The following is a 16,402-nucleotide window of genomic DNA, read 5'->3' as shown; positions in this document are numbered from 1 at the left end:
AGCTTGGCTGTGCGGGCACACGTGGCTGGCGAAAGCCCCTGCCCATGCCGAGACGACCCTTACTAGTAGCACTTAACCACAAAATCAGCACAAGCACTCCCCGCTGCTGGGAGACGTCCAGCACATCTGGCGCCCACCTTCTCCCCTCCCCGCGGGCTCACCACCCCTCCCCCAAGGCTCACCACCCCCTCCGTGGCGCACTCGAACCCGCACGGGCAGTCCCAGTTCAGCACCCCAGCTCCTCCTGCTCCGGACGGTTGGTCCTCAGGCGCAGCGTCAAATAATACATGTCAATTAACATTTAAAGTGTCAAAGAAAAGTTCAGATTTCTTTTTAAGGTTTATTTTCTTTTCATTTGAAAGGTAAAGTTACAGAGAGAGAGAGAAAAGATTTTCCATCTGCTGGTTTACTCCCCAAACGGCCACACAAGTGAAGCCAGGTGTAAGGAGCGTCTTCCACTGCTTCTCCCACGTGGGTTCAGGGTTCCAGGCCTTGGGCTATCCTCCACTGTTCTCCACTTCTCTGGACTGGAAGTGGGGCAACGAGACTCAGACCGCCCAGGGGATGCCTGCACTGCAGTCAGAAGATTAGGCTGCTAGGCTGCTGCAACGGCCCCAAAATTTAAATGCTAAAAATGAGTTGGTGAGGCCAACTTGTGGCACAGGGGGTTAAGATGCCACCGGTGATGGCAGCATCTTGTTGGGTCCTAAGTTCAAGTCCTAAATGTGCCACTTCCGAGCCAGCTCCCTGAGGAGGTGCCTGCAAAGCAGGGAAGGACGGACCAAGCCCGTAAGTCCCGGCCACACACGTGAGCGCGATTCTAGACTCCTGGCTTCAACGTGGCCAAACGGGGACAAACCAGCAGACGGGAGATCTGACCTTATGCCTGTTCATTCCTCGCCTCTAACTCTGCCTTTCCAATAAATCAATGCCAAGTCACCCTGGGATAGAAAGGGTGTACCTCCCACAGCAGCCGCAAGAGTCCAGTCCTCATTGAGAAAAATTCAAATGAGCAGTGTTCACAATCTATTAAGATAATCACAAGAAGCGAAAACAGAGCAAAACACAACAGAAGTGTAAATGGAAACAAATACTTTGCTTATCAAAGGGAAAACCAAGAGCAGGCGACAGTGTTTGGGAAAGACTTTACAACAGAACGTCGGCAATCCAAAAATATTCCCATTTTGACAAATCTAAAAGGAGAGACAGAAACAGAATCGCAAGGGTATGAAAACCAACCACCAACAGACATAAAGCATGGAGTGGCAGCCCAGGGAGGGCCTCACCTATTGTCCAGAGAAATGGGGTGAGCTGCTGGGGGTGGACACAGCGTCCACCCTTGCAGTCAGCAGAGGGCCCAGGGCTGGGTCTGACGCTTGGCTCTGGCTCCTGACTCCGCGGCCTGCGCAAGGCGAGGCTGAGGGGTCCAGGCACTGGGCTCCTTCCATTGGCCCGAGGAACCTGCACTGTGCCCCAACTTGCTCCCAGCCCAGGCCACGGTGGCAACGTGGGCTGCAGCTCAGCCAGGAGCTGAGTCTGCCTGTGTCTCCCTCTCAAATCCAACAAAGAGCTCATTTTCATGCAAACAAACAACTAAAATCCATGCAGAAGTTTTCAAAAACATTCTTGGAAAACACATATTATAAAACAAACAAAAAAACCAAACTTCACATAGCTTCCAAAACTTTCTGCAACAAAATAGCCTCGTATTTTAATTCCGTTGTCTCATCGATGCTTTTTAAGTACCTGCAAAATTTAGGGCGAAGACACACTAACCCAAATTGTCAGCATGTGCTAAGGGACCCAGCCTCAGCCTTGGCTCCGGCAGCGAGGCAAACACACACACAGATCTCGGCTCTGGAGAACAGACATCGGGATGTTGACATTAGGAACAGATGAAAGCAAAGAAGTCAGAGAAAGCGAGTTGCCCTTGAAGGGCAAAGGCGGATGTGAATCTGGGCTCCAAAGCGCACCCGCACACGCAACAGAGTTGCAGCATTTCCAAACACAAACACCTTTGGTCCCATGAAATACTGGGACCAGTCCATGGGTAAAATGGCTGTCTGCAGTGCAAACATCCCACACAGGCACAGGTTCAAGTCCCTGCTGCTCCTTTTCTGATCCACTTCCATGCTAGTGTGCCTGGGAAGAAGCAGAGCGTGGACCAGGTGCTAGAATTCCTGTACCCACATAGCAGATCCAGACGAAGCTCCAGCTGGTGAAGCTGTCTGAACAGTGAACCAGCAGAGATGGGTTCCTCTAATGTTGCCTTTTAAATAAAAAATCTTTCAAAATAAAAACAAACCAGAAAAGAAAAGTCATGCTTTTTGCAAAAATGCAAAGATTTCTGTGGTGAGAGAGGGGCTCGAAGAAAGAGTCTGGCAGAGGCTATCTCTTCTGATTCGCCAGGGGCCACAGCAGCTCTCCAGATGCCGGAGTCGGAGACCAAGGGGCTATGGACCGCAAGACAACAAACTAGGAATTAATAACAAACGCCTTGGAAAAAAAATCAGCCACTGGAAAATGACAAGCAAGCACTGGCCTAAACAACTGATCTGAGAAACTAAGACGCAATGAAAGCCCTCGTCAGTCAGGACCATGCGGTCACAGGTCAAGACAAAACGCAGCAAGGATCCGAGCACTGTGAGATTCCCATCTTGCATGAAAGAAGATGAAGTGAACAACCCACCGCTCTCCTTCAGCCAGAGCAAGGAGATGTCAGGGGCAACGCCCCCCAGAGACCAACCGGAAGGGCAGCGGCCCAAGAGGCCACTGTGGGCTGCACACACCCGGCAGCCAGCCGACCCTGCCACTGGGTGGGAGGCCCAGCGGGAAGCCCGCCCCCTGGCACGGTGCACCCAGCCCTGCAGTTCGGGGGGCCTTTGGGGCGGGAAGCAGCAGACAGAAGACCAGCCTCTTGCACTCACTTGCTCATGTTCTCTCCCGCTGCACTTCAAATAAAAGGAAAATAAATAACAGCAAAACAGCAGAATTTATTAAAAATCCAAGGGAAATAATATAAAACACATCTCTTAAAAACATAATCCAGAAAACTATAAAATTTTCACACACGAAAAAGGGATATAATGTTTTTTAATCAGGTTGTAATTTTATGGACTTCAGTAAAGAAACAAATGTGGAAACTTCAATAAAACTGAAGTTTTTATGAAAAAGGCACATACCAAAACCAGGCTGAGCTACAGTAAAATTCCTTGAAACAGAAGCTACTTCAGCTGGCCCTGAGTGAAGCCCACCCCAGCCCCAGCAGGGGGGCAGTGACTGGACCTACCCAGGGACCCACAGCTCCAGCCCCCACCAGCACCTCACACACCTGCAAGGGAGCCCCAGCACGCCCAGCAATTTGTTTCTGCGAGACACCATGGCTGGGGTTTGGGATCTCCTTTGCTCAGATGGCAGCACAGTCCCCTCTCGCCCCAGCAGGCTCCAGAACCTGGTGCAGGGTGCAGGGAGAAGCCCTCTGCCAGAACTTGGTCTGCCCCTCAGCAGCCACAGCAACAGTCCTTGGAACTTCCCACAGTGTCCCCGAGTGGGCTGAGCTCCTGCCCACAGGTCACCCCACACCTGACAAAAGCAAAGCCCACGTGAATTCTCTAACTTGGGACACCTGTCCTTCTAGCTCAAGGGTCGAGAAACCACAGACGATGCCATCCTTATCAGACCACAGGCCTCTGGCATGCCCCCATGATGAAGCAGCCTGCCAGCCTCATTACCCTCTGTGCGCCCACTGCACACCACGCAGCGGGCACACCTAGATGGGAATCCAGCTGGAGGAGCTCCTATAACCCTGAAGTGCCCCAGCTCCTCCCTGATCTAAAACCCGACGTCCTCTCTACATCAACACAGCACTGCAAGTGCCAACCCACGCCTGACCCCATGACACGCGTAAGAGCACTGGTTCGAGTCCCAGTCCTTGCTGGCACATCTGGGAAAGCAGCAGTTGGCGGTCCAGGCACATCGACTCCTGGCACCCACCTAGGAGACCGAGATGGAATACGGGGAGTGACCCTCTGAATGAGGGGAGCGAGGAGGGAAGCCAAGGGGGAAGAGGCTGCTGTGGCAGAGAAGGCTGGAACCCCACTGAGAACCAGCAGCCTCACGTCCCATCCAGTTCCCTGTTAGTACGCCTGCACCCCTGTGGGAGAGCCAGGCTTTGGCCTGGCCTAAAGGAAGATACTCTCTAACACTTCTGCCCTTCAACTAAATAAATAAAGCAAGCCGAGTGAGAGAATGAGAGAAGGAATTCTCAGATAAGGAGTCCACTCGGCGGATTGCTCAACGTTTGCCAGTCTGACCGAGGAGGGGGGCGCCTCCGCCCCGCACGGGCCAGCCAGCGTGGAGAAGCGCGAGCTAGGCCGAGCATCACTGAGCTGAGCGGGCAGCGTGGAAGGGTAAAAGCCACCAGCTTCCAGGACTCAGCACCAGAACAGGCTTCCCCCGCGGCCTCCAGCCTGGTGTCCCACACCGGCATCCCGCCCGGCCCACTCCTTCTTTGTTTCAGCGAGAAAAGGCGGAGAGGCGGGCCGAGACCTCCACACAGGGCCTGCCCTCCTCCACGGGGAGCTGGGAGGGGAGCCCGGCGGCCCACGGGCTGGTAACCGCCGCCAGACGCCTGCTAAGGAGGTGCTTTTTAGAACTGGCCAAGGGGACAAGCCTGGGTCTGCCGCACCAAGCCAGGCTCTGCACCAGGATCGGCTGGGGCCTCAAAAGAAGCCAGGGAGGCCTGCTCTGAACACGGCCACGGTGCCCTCCGGGACCCCGAGAAGTGGCCAGCTTTCCATCGGGGCGATTTCTGCCCTTTCTGTCCAGAAAGCCCAGAGACCAGCCAACACGCTCTGGTGGCCAGCAAGGCCCCGCCAGGCCAGGCGGCCGTGTACACGCGGCAGCCATTCCTGGGCGGCCAGGGGAGGAGCCCAGGCCCCCCCTCCTTCCTGCTCTCCCCCTGTTCCCGCTCAGTTCTGACTCTTCCTGCTCCCCCAACCCTTCTGCCCTCCCCTTTCCTGCCCAGCTGGCCTCTTCCCTGTAGAGGGCCTCGGGCAGACCCTCCCCCTCCTCGGCTTCAGTGTCACTCCCTAGGGCTTCCTCTGGCCCACCCTGCGCAGGGCCACCCCCTCACCCCACTGCCGGCCCTCCCCACCGCCCCGCCCGCCCGTGGGCCCATGAGGTTTTTGGTGTATTTCCCACGTTCAGAAGGCAAGAAGGGCGGAGGGAGGGCAGCCCTCTCCCTGCCACCACCACCTCCCGGCCTCCCGTGACCATCCCGTCCACTCCTCCGGCCCACGGGCTTGTCCCCAGCCCCCCACTCTCCAAAGGCCCGAACCCAGAATGAGCCTTTTCCCTGGGCTTCCCTCTGGCTCCCTGCCCACCGCGCCTGGCTCGACCGAAATTCCTGTCGATCCACGCATGCCGCACCCACATGCGCCCTCCTCAGCAGGCTTCGAGCCTGGGAGGATTAAAGCTGGGGTGCACAGGGTGCACGGGGGCGCACGGGGGGCTGCTCATACCGCGAAGCATGGAGCCACGCTGGCGTCCCGCACGCTGCTCCATGCGCTCTGGCTCTCCCGGCAGTAGTGGGGCCGGAATGGGGGGAGCCAGGCTGAGGAGGGACACGGCGGCCAGAGGTGGGGCTTGTGCCTGGCCGCCCGCTCTGCACGAGGAAAGGCAGAGCAGAGGCTGGGGTGGCCTCCCTGGCCCCTCCCAGCCCTGGGGCCTCTCAGCCGAGTGGGGGCCTCACAGGAAGCCGGCAGCTCCCTCCAGGAGGCGTCTGTCCGGCTGGCTCCTGGCTCGCTGGCCTTCTCCCCCCCTACCCCCACCACACACCTCCTTCCAGGACCCCGCCTGGGCGCCAGAGCAGGGCTGCAGGCAGGGGGCCCCAGAAGGGGGGCAGGCCAGAAGCCAGCTCCCAGAAACCAATGCTCCAACCTTGGCAGTGGTAGGAGGGGGGATGGGGGTCTAGGGGTTGGGCCTGGGGCTGTCGACGTGGCCTAGTAGATTAAGCCGCCAAGGACGCCACTGGCATTCCATACAGGCGCCAGTTCCAATTCAGCTCCCTGCTTACGGCCTGGGAAAGCAGAACATGGCCTCAGGGCTTGGGTCCCTGCATCCACGGGGGGACGGACAGAGTTCCTGGCTGAGGCCTGGCCCAGCACTGGCCACTGTGGCCACTGTGGCAGGAACCAGCTCATGCAAGATCTCCTTTCTACGACTCTGCCTTTTAAAAAACACAACAAAAGCCAAAAAGATCTTTAAAACCGATGCACGCAGGCTCATGCTGGATGCAGCGCCTGGGGGCACTTGGCCCCAGTGAGTCCAAGACCTTCCAGAAAATTTCCTGCATGTTCAATGCTACAGGCCAGGCCAGCAGATAAGAGACCAGAGGCCTGGAGTTGAAGCAGCAGCCCTGGAGGGCTGTGGGGGTCCTCCAGGAGGGGGGAGCTAGCAGGGCCCCAGCCTCACAGTGATGCCGAATTGCAAGCACAGGAGATAAAGATGGCTCTGCTCTCGGGAGTTGTGTGTATTGGGGGTGGGAGGGGTGCGAGGAACTCAAACTCCACAGTTCCCCACTTTTACGAATACACACATCTATTTCAAATTAAAAATATGGAATTTTTTTCAGTATAAAACTGATCTCGGTCGACTGGGACAGCCAGAGTCTCCTGCTAACCAGGATCACCCTCAACAACCACCTAAGTTTTTCTCCTTAAGTTTGCAAAACTCGCGGGATCTGGCGCTTCCAATGCAACTCCCCTTCCCTCCCTGGTTCAAAAAACTGCAGAGAGGGGTGACCTTCAACCCATGCAGGCGCGCACGCGCGTGCGCAAGCACACACACACACACACACACCCAGAGCCTCCGTCTGCAATTCATCTACCAGCAACCCTGGATGGAACAAAGAAAAGGGCAGGAAAAATGTCCCCCGCCCCCTCCGTCGGCGAGAGGCCCTCAGAGGGTCTCGGCGGGAAGCAGGTGGCGCGGGGGGCGGGGCGATTCCCGGCTGTCCGCCCCAGAGCTGCGGGCGGTTCCTGCATTCCTCCACCTTCCCATAATGGAGGCCGGAACGCTGCAAACAGCCCTTCGCCATCCCGTTCAGAACGGACCTTGCCGCTCCGGGGAACTTCAGCGCTGGGCGGCCCCCTCGCTCACAAAGGAGGGGGAGCCAGCTTCTAGGAGCCAGCTGGGGGCTGGGGCTGCGCCCCCAGAGGGACTCCCTCTGCTGCCTCTCGCGGAAGCCGCCGCCGCCAAAGTTCTTTGCAAAATTCAGCTTCTGTTTACCATGAACTCCAAAGACGGCCACAAGCGATGTCTGGGTAGGTGCCACGCTATTTATTGTAGGCACAACGTACCTGAAAAGCTGAATAAGCTGCCAAGCGCCAGCCCTGGATGAAAGCCAGATGCACAGAGAAGGGGCCGTCCCAAGCCTGCTGCACCCCAGGGAGGCTCCTCCCGCTGCCCGCCGCGGGCTCCAGGGATCATCGCGGCGCAAGCGTGCCTGGCTGGAGCTGCCCCGTGCCTGGCTGGAGCTGCCCCGGGGGGAAGACACCCTGGACGTGGCTGCAAGAAGGATGCCGCTGCCACGCAGACACACACAGACCAGAACATGTCTGGGCTTCCACACTGGACCCTCCGTGCTCCCCAGCAGAACCAAGCTGGCCCCAGCTCAAGATGCAGCTCCAATTATGCGGCCATTTGAACCAGAGGGTACAACAGCATCCAGGTTGGCTGTGGATTCAGCAGGGCCCCAGAACAACTCGCTGCTAACTAGGACAGGCTGTCCCAGGCCACAGTCCTTGCTGCCTTGGGGACCCCTTTTCAGAGAGCTCTCTCTAGTTATCTACCTAAGACAAAAGTAGGTGGAAAAAAAAAAGCAAAGAAGCGGAGGGCCCGTGACGGCTATGGCTCTCGTCTAGGAAGCAGTCCACACGTCGGGAGCCCACAACCTGGCCTCTCAGACCTACCTTGCCCACTTCCACAGCCAGGCATCACCGAGCCAGGCAGCCGGATTGGCCAAGCCAGGCCATGTCCCGAGGAAAGGCTTGAAGGCAGCAGCCTGGAAGAACTCAGCTGCAGAGACGGAAGCTGGCAACCTGCAGCCCCGCGTCCCTCAGCCGTGAGCAGCTGGCAAAAATCCACACGTGAGTGCGACGGAGACGCAGGCCGACCTCCAAACCAACAAGTCCATCCACGGGGCTCACTGCCTGGACGTGACATTTCAGAGACACAAAAGTCACCTACAGCCAGAGGGCACCGAGAACAGACGGCCAGACGCAACTGCAGGGCCTCCTCCCTGCTCCTCCTGCACGTTAATCGCAGCCTACCTGCATTTTGGTTTTTTACAGAAGATGATTCAGGGGGAGGAAGACACAGGAGAGCCTGGTGTGATCCAGAATACAAAGTCTTCCCTATTCACTGTCAAGTCCCCAGAGTCATCCTGACCCCCAAATCAGAGTCTCCAGCCACAGTCCCTGAGGCCTCCTGCTCACACACTGCACCACCCAACAGGCACTGCCACTTAGACACATACAAACCCATCCTGGACCAGCCACCGCTCACACTGCGGGGGCCATTCTGAATGATAAAATCACCTACAAGAAGCACAGAAAGGGGGGAAAAAACAAAAAGCCGCAGCTCCAAGTAGTCTTCAGAAAAGGCACAGTTCCATGCTGGCCCCAGAACAGCAATAAAAGCGACCCTGAAGATGGCCGAGGGACACCACAGAGGACTCGGGCCCAGGACATGGCCACCGTCAACAGTCTGGCCTAGGAGAGAAGCTATGAGCTGGTTCTCACTCCATGCTGCTCCCTGCCAGCTAGTGCCTGATGAAAAGCTAAACACAGAGCCCCTGAGCTGCAGGGCAGGAATGCTCGGCCAGCAGCCTGGGAGTGAGAGGCCCAGCACCACTCCCAGCATGGCCCTGTCGCAGACGAAGTTACCCGGATGCTGGCTGGCCAGCCGTGAGAGCGGCCAGTGAAACTATTGCCGGCGACTGGCGTCTCAGAATGAGGCACTGGACTGAGGGGCGGCTGCTCTACCGGCTGATCTAGCTCCCTGCTAATGGAGCCTGGGCAGCGGAGGGCTGCTGCTACCCCTGTGGGAGACCCAGCTGAAGCTCCAGCTTCCTGGCTGTGGAGTGTCCATTTGGAGGGTGGACCGGTGGGTGGAAGATCTCAGTGAGCATGTGTGTGTGCCTCCTTCACTTTCATGCAGACTGGTCTTCAAACATGGCTGCCTTCCTAGAAGACATGTAGAACAGGACAGCCCAAGGTCGACCATCACCTGGAGGCACACTGCAACAAAACACCTACTCAACTTCTCTCCAAGAATTTCAAGTTAGGGCACTTCTAACATCTCGAAGTTATGCTGACCACAAGTAAAGAAATCCTGAAGTTCATGGTCAACCAAGGATGAAGGCTCCTAAAGGGACCGCCTCTCACCCTCGGACCTGGCCTGGTTCCCCTCATGTGCCCTGCACCTCCACCCCAGCTCTCACCTGTGGAGCCTGCATCTGGGGAGCCGGCACGTCTAACAGGCACAAGCAGTGCAATGCAGTGACAGCTGCCCTGGCAGGCTGGTCTCTGTGCCAACCACTTCTGTTGGCAGAACAGCAGATGGCAAGTTTTGCCATCAGCTATTGAGAGACAGAGGAGTCCTGGCACGGCACAACGGCCCATTACTGACTGCAGTGGCACCCAAGCACGTGGGAGAGAGCCTGTGGCAGACACAAGCCCTGGGCAGTGCAACATGGTCACACACTGGCCCTCGGCACTGGACAAACGCTACAGGGTCCAGATGGGACTCGGGGGCTCCAGCCCTGCGACATAAACTCCAAATCCTACAGAATATACTGACCTGGGCAACACTGAATCGTGTCCCAACCCACTTCCAAAATACCTCAGAAACAAAGGGTTTCTTGATGCCTGGCTAACATCGTTGGCAACTTCCAGAAGTTCCTGAATGAGCAAGAAGCCTTCTTCCCGAAATGAAATATCTGGAGTAGCAGCAGTGATGGTACACCCAACAGATGCCTCCTCTTAGAGTGAGGACGTGCAGGTGGCTGGGCCCACGGCGGGGGCTGGACCCAGACCCCGAGGGAGACCGAATCCTACCATAGATGCCATCATGGAAGCCATGACAGGGACATGATGCAAGTTGTGTGAACAGACATGCAATGGCAAGCGTCTGACACAACCTCGAAAGGCCTCCGAGACAGGACTCCATCACAGACCCAGAAAGCAAATGGTGCTGCCCTCAGTGTGGGGCTTCCTGAAGCTTCTAGCCAGGCAGGGAAGCAAAGAGGAGGGCCTCTGGTCCCAGGCACACAAGCTGCAAACGCCAGTTGAGAAGCAGTAACAGAACAAGGTACAGTTTAGCCCAGGACATCCTGCTCACGCTGCTGCGGCACAGGGACCCAGGGTCAGCAGCGCCCACCGACTCTCCCTGGACTCTCCAAGGTAGAGACACACTGATGTGCACAACACCCAAGGCCGTGGGGCCCTTGGGAGGCTCTTGGATTTGGGGACACTCCACTTACTGTGGTGCTATTCATTCAGACTGGAGCGTGATCCTCCATAGCACAGCTGACACAGCTTACCTGAGGAGCAGAAACAGCCTGCACAGGAAGGCTGCCAGGATGGCAGCAGTCAGCAAGAGCCAAAATGGCGTCAGCACAAATCGCGATCTTAACCCACGTCCAAACGCTTCCTAACGCTAGCAAAACAAACTAACCTTAACTGAACAAGGAGGTGGAGTGGCCCCCTCATGTGTGCAACATACTCTCCAGGGCAAACGGCACTGCTCTAGCATGCACACTCAGGCGGCTGTGCCCCCGGGACTGTGTGGGTGTTCCCATCATGGCACCACGTACCAGAGGACAAGCACTTGAGTCGACCCAAGGAAGGGAGACCCAGGCTGTCCAGCCATGCTTACTCCCCCTGATAGTGTGGCCAGGCAAGCCACGCTTGACTGATACATGGCAATCATTACAACCTCTCAAAAGGCCCAGGGTCTATTGCCCATCTGGGAGAGCGGAATGAAGGGGCAGGCTTCTGGCTTCTGCCTGGCCCAGCCCTGGCCACTGAGACCATCAGGGACATGAACTAGCTGTTAAGAGACCCATCTGTGTGTCTTTCCCCATTCCTCCCTCTCTTCCATCAACGTCTCAAATAGAAACATTTTACAATACAGAACCCCTGGAGGCAGCCCACACACGATCCCTCAGCAGTCACTGCAGGGCAGGAACCCCAGCAGAGGAGTCTGGAGACACAATGCAAGTCGCAGCACCTGCCATGGCCGCCAGACCTGATCTGTCCAGCGGCCAAAGTACTCACCTGGGTCTCTTCCACTGTCTTCCCAGTCGTCCACCTGGGTGCTCCATGCGATGCTGGCCTCCTGTCCCTGCCCCCCATGGGCAGAGTGGGGCAGACTGGCCCCTTGTGGCTCAGCCCTTTCCCTTATTGAGAGGCAGAGGTCTGCAGCCATCTCTGACTGCACAGCAGCCCGGAGGCCATGTGCCCCTCAGTGTTGTACAGAGCGCCCACCAGGGCAGGGCACCGTGGCCCTTCAGGGTGGGAAGCAGGTTCATGGGAGCATGCCCAGAGGGCTGCAGCAGAAGGGACTCGGAACCCGCCTGCACCAGTGTGAGAGTGGGAAGGTAGCCTGGGCACTGCTCCTCCTGCGCAACTGGAACACAGGTGGCCTGGGACTGGCAGAGCGAGGACTGCTCAGGGAGGCAGTGGGAACAGGGGATGGGAGTGGGGAATGCTGCTGCCTGGGGTTGGGCCATGGCGAGGGTCCTGCGGACTTCTCGGCAGGTTCCTGAAGACCAGGGATCCCACAGCATAGCTGCCGCATGGGGTGGCTGCAGGTGCCAGGGCCCCGTGCCGCCCCGGCCCTCACCCGACCTCTGGACGCTGGGTGCCCGTTGTCCACCCTTGGCCCTTGCACAGGGCTGGCCCTCCTTGGCCAGGGATCCCAGAGAAATCCCCACTCCACCTCAGCACAATGAGGCCATTAAGTGCTGCAGGCTGGGTCTCATGAGCACAGGGCACACACCCCGCTCTGTCCAGAAGCAGCCGGACGCTGCCTGCTGCCTGCTGCCTAGGGCCCTGCTTTCTTCTCTCTTTTTTTTTCCTCCTTTTTTCCCTTATACATCTTACCTTAAGAGGCTTCAAGACACAAAAATACAACACAGACCCCCACACGCCAGCGATGAGAAGCATTTGTTACCACTCGAGCCATCCCAGCAGTGAGTTGGGTGGCACAGACAGGGTGAGGGTCCCTCCTTACTGGACTAGTCTCTATGGACGTGGAGCCACCAAGGCCAGCCAGGCAGCCCTGGCACTGCCTATGGGACAAGAGCCCCCAGAGGAGGGACGGCCACACCTCTGCACCCAGTGAGGAGCTCCCAGGGTGCTGGCATGGGGCAGAGCCAGGCACACATCCGCAAGGAAGCCGGGGCTGGGCTCAGGGACAGGAATCAATCGCGAAGGGACTCGTCACTTTTGCACAGCTGAGCAGTGGCGACCGATCTCAGTATCACCTGGTGGCCTCTACATGGCTCACTCTATGAGCCCCTACTCCGGATCCTCCCACCTCCCTGTGTCCCTGGATGCCCAGCAGGTTCCGTGAGGTCCTCTGGGAGAGCATAGAGCAGGGACCAGGACACCCAGTGTCTCCTCTGCAGACTCAGGGCAGCAATGGAGCAGGAGGGCAGCCGTGGGAGGACTTAAGCCTCATGGCACTCCAAGCCCTAGGTCCTTTCATGTGCAGGGTGCCCCTGGGTGTTCCAGTGTGATTCCCAGCCTCCAGACACATGCCTGTCCCTCCCCACGGCACTCGGGCCCTCCACCCCGTCCAACAGGGCAGCTCCGAGGTGCTGGGCTGAGCGAAGGCAGCAGCTGCCGGCTCACCCTCTGCTCTGCTCCTGCAACCTGGGAGCAAACACGGGACTCACCCCACCACCTCCCGGAACGCCCTCTCCCTTCTGCAACAGAGGCCACTTACTGCTGTGTGCTCGTGCGTGATCCATGTTGACCCCTCCGGCCACTTGGTGGTCTCTGCCGGGCTGCCCGAGTTGGTTCCCAATGGTCTGCGGTACCTTCACCCACTGGTGGGCTCCCGGGATCAAGGCTGAGGAAGCACTGGCCACTTCTGGCGCTGGTGTCCGTGGGTCTGCAGAAGGGAGAGGCAGAGGCAGTCCTCACCCTCTGGTTGACGCCCAGAAATGAGGATGTGGGGGGCTGTGCAAGCACCTCTGCACACGTCCCGCAGGGGCCCCAGGGCGTTGACCTCTGCAGGGGTCAAGGGCCAGCACACACAACTGCCCTCCCTCTGCCCCTTGGACCTGGGCTCGCCCACCAGGGAGAGCAACAGAGAGCATGTTGAGAGGCCCTGCCCCCAGCCACACTCTCTCCAGCCCGGTAACAGCCTACAAGGCTGGCCTGGGGGCTGCCCTGAGCCCACCATCGAGGCAGGCTCTTGCCCTGCAGCCAGAGCTACTAACACAGTCGTAACAGCAGCTTGTACCCACACTTCTGGAGACACCCCCAGGAAACAACCCCAGCTTCCTCTGGACTCTAAAGGTCCCCAGCCCCTACCCCCCAGCCTGAATGGCATGGTCAGGACTGGACCAGAAGCCCAGGACTGCACCTGTGGGTGGGCAGGCTGTGAAGGAGCAGGACAGGAACCTCAGGGAGACTAACCCAAACCCCAAAGCTCCTCCGTGCAAATGCAAGCCCACGGTGGTCGTTTCCCAGCCTTCCCTTTCACCGGTGTGGCCCATAGCTAACCGCACGCTGCTCCACAAAGGAGCATGCATCCCTTCCACAGGGAAGCCTGTCCTGCCACAGTGCCAGTTCATGGGCAGCTGTAGGTACCCGGCACACAAGAGCTCTGAACCACAGTGCTGCTTTGAGACCATTTGCAATTCAGCACTGGTGGACTTCATTAGTATTAAAAATAAACATATAAAAAATAAGTTCAAAAAACCTTAGTTCTTAGGGGCAGAGTTGCAGCTAGTGGAAAAGACAGAGTGACAGAGACACGATGGTTCAATCCGCAAATGGCTGCAAAGGCCAGGGCTGGGCCAGGCTAAAGGAACAGCTTCACCCGGGTTTGCCACGTGGGTACAAGACCCAAGTCCCAGGGAGTGTGCCCGGCTGCCTTCCCGGGGGCACTAGCAGGGTTTCACTGGGCCTCTGACCATGTGCACCCCGAGCATGGAGAGGAGAGCGGGGAGCCCCCTGGACTCCCCCAAACTCCCTCCCCTCAACAGCACACCCAAACCTTCCTGGCTGGGGTGTCCCAGGCTCCCCAGGCAGACAAGTCTTCTGTCCACAGGAAAGCAGCCCACTGTGTGTATCTGGGGCACTGACAGACACCCAGGGCTGGGGGAGGAGACCGCCAAAGCCGCCCACACCATGAGTCCCTCTGAGCTGCGCCATGCACCCCTATGGCCGACCCCACCTGGGCCTCAGCCCCCAGACTCACAGCCAGGGGGAAGCAGGCCGGGAAGCGACTCCTGCTGTCGACCAAAGCCCGTCGAGGTGGTGGACAGCTTCTGGCACTAGCGTGCTCAGGCCTCAGCCAGAGCGCAGTCCAAAAAAGGACACAGATGCAGGGGCCCCCAGGCCCGCAGAGCTATGCACTCCCTTATTTGGTGTGAGCGGCGTCCTTGGGGTCTGTCACAGGCCCGAGCCGCTGAGCCTGCAGCTGGCATGACCAACAGGCGCGACGGCGCCGGGCACAGCTCCATCCTCACAGCGACAGGTGTGCACGGTGGGCCCCAGGCAGCGGGGGCTGGGGAGGCGAGGACACGGCCTCTTGGGCCTCTTCCCCACCCCCAGACACAGGCGCGTGCCTGCAGTGGCCTCTCACCTGGAGCCTGGCTAGGCCTGTTGCATAGCCCTGGGGCCAGGACCCCTTCAAGCCTGGTGGAGCCAAAATTATCTCACAGATCATCTGTCTCCCCTCCTCTGGGGAGGGTGCTGGAATTTTCTGGAGGCCACATGACATGTGACCGGAGGTCGGCAGCCGGGAAAAGACCAGCTGCCATCTCTGAAGACGGACATCAGGGGACACACCAACGGGCAGCCTGTCTCGTTTCCCTTTGTTTTCACAAAAGACATTTAACTGCAATAGAATGAGCTGATTGCTGCTCTTTTTAAACAGTTATAAATGTTTTTCTAAAATTCCTGCCTTAATTTCTAAAATGGTCAGAAAGCACCAGTAAACAGGGACCCTGTACAGCCACAAGTTCTGCAGGCGTCTTTCCTTCCGCCTGAAGAGCTGTCGGGGGCCCCAGGACTACACCTGTCGGGGACACAGGCTCCCTCTGCTCCAGGGCCCCCAGCCAGCCCCACACACAGGAAAGTGGGAAGGCAGCGGGGCCACGCCTAGGGCAGAGCTGCTGCTAGAGGCTGCACTGTACCGACCTAGGAGGCCCTGCCACTCTACAAGGATTTCCTTAAAACAATACTGAGTTTCAGACCTTGAGACTTGGCCGCACAAACATGCATCACTGGCCAGGACCACGTGGCAGCTGAGCCTGCTGCACACCGCCCCACAGGGCTAGGAGGCCTCAGCTGCTGCACACGGCCCGCTCAAGGCTGGAGCTGGGGCTGGGTGGCCTCAGCCCATTGCACACGGCCCCATGGAGCTGGGCGGGGTGCAGCAGGCCAGGCATTCCACTCCATTCCATGCCTCAGGGCCAGCTCTAAGCAGGGGTCCAGCAGGGTCAGTGCCTTTGAAGTATCTCAGGCTGCTGGTAGGACCTAGGGCTCTAAGCCACTGAATGTTGATCTCTGCCTCCTGAAAGCACATGTATGGGGGACAGGCAGGCGGAGGGCAGCACACGTCCAGCGGTTCCAGTTTCCAAGCATACCCTAGTCCTGGCTGCATCCTCCCCTACCCTGTGTGAAAACAGGGTCGGCACCCAGCAGCCCCCGCACCCCCTACCCACTAGAGAGCTTCTGCTGATACCCAGCATCTCACGTCCCTCTCCCTGCCATCTGACGCAGGGACCGAGCCAGGGCCCTAGTCCAGGCCTGTAGCTCACCAGCCCCTTGCAGATCACGAGGGGGCAGTGGGAGACCCACTCTCCTGTCACTACAAAGGCAAAGAGAGACAAAGGGCCCATGGTCCCCCACACCTGCAGCTGAGGCCAGGGAGACCAAAGAAAAGCTGGGGGTGCTGGGGACCCCATTCGGCATCAGGCCAGGAGACCAAGGAAAAGCTGGGGGTGCTGGGGACCCCATTCGGCATCAGGCCAGGAGACCAAGGAAAAGCTGGGGGTGCTGGGGACCCCATTCGGCATCAGGCCGGGGAAACCAAGGAAAAGCTGGGGGTGCTGGGGACCCCATTTGGCATCAGGCCAGGAGACCAAGGAAAA

The sequence above is a fragment of the Ochotona curzoniae genome, unplaced genomic scaffold, assembly GCF_017591425.1.
Source record: "Ochotona curzoniae isolate NIBS_2020 unplaced genomic scaffold, NIBS_Ocur_1.0 scaffold_3835, whole genome shotgun sequence".
NCBI classification, from domain to species: domain Eukaryota; kingdom Metazoa; phylum Chordata; class Mammalia; order Lagomorpha; family Ochotonidae; genus Ochotona; species Ochotona curzoniae.
Note: the sequence above shows the minus strand (reverse complement) of the source record.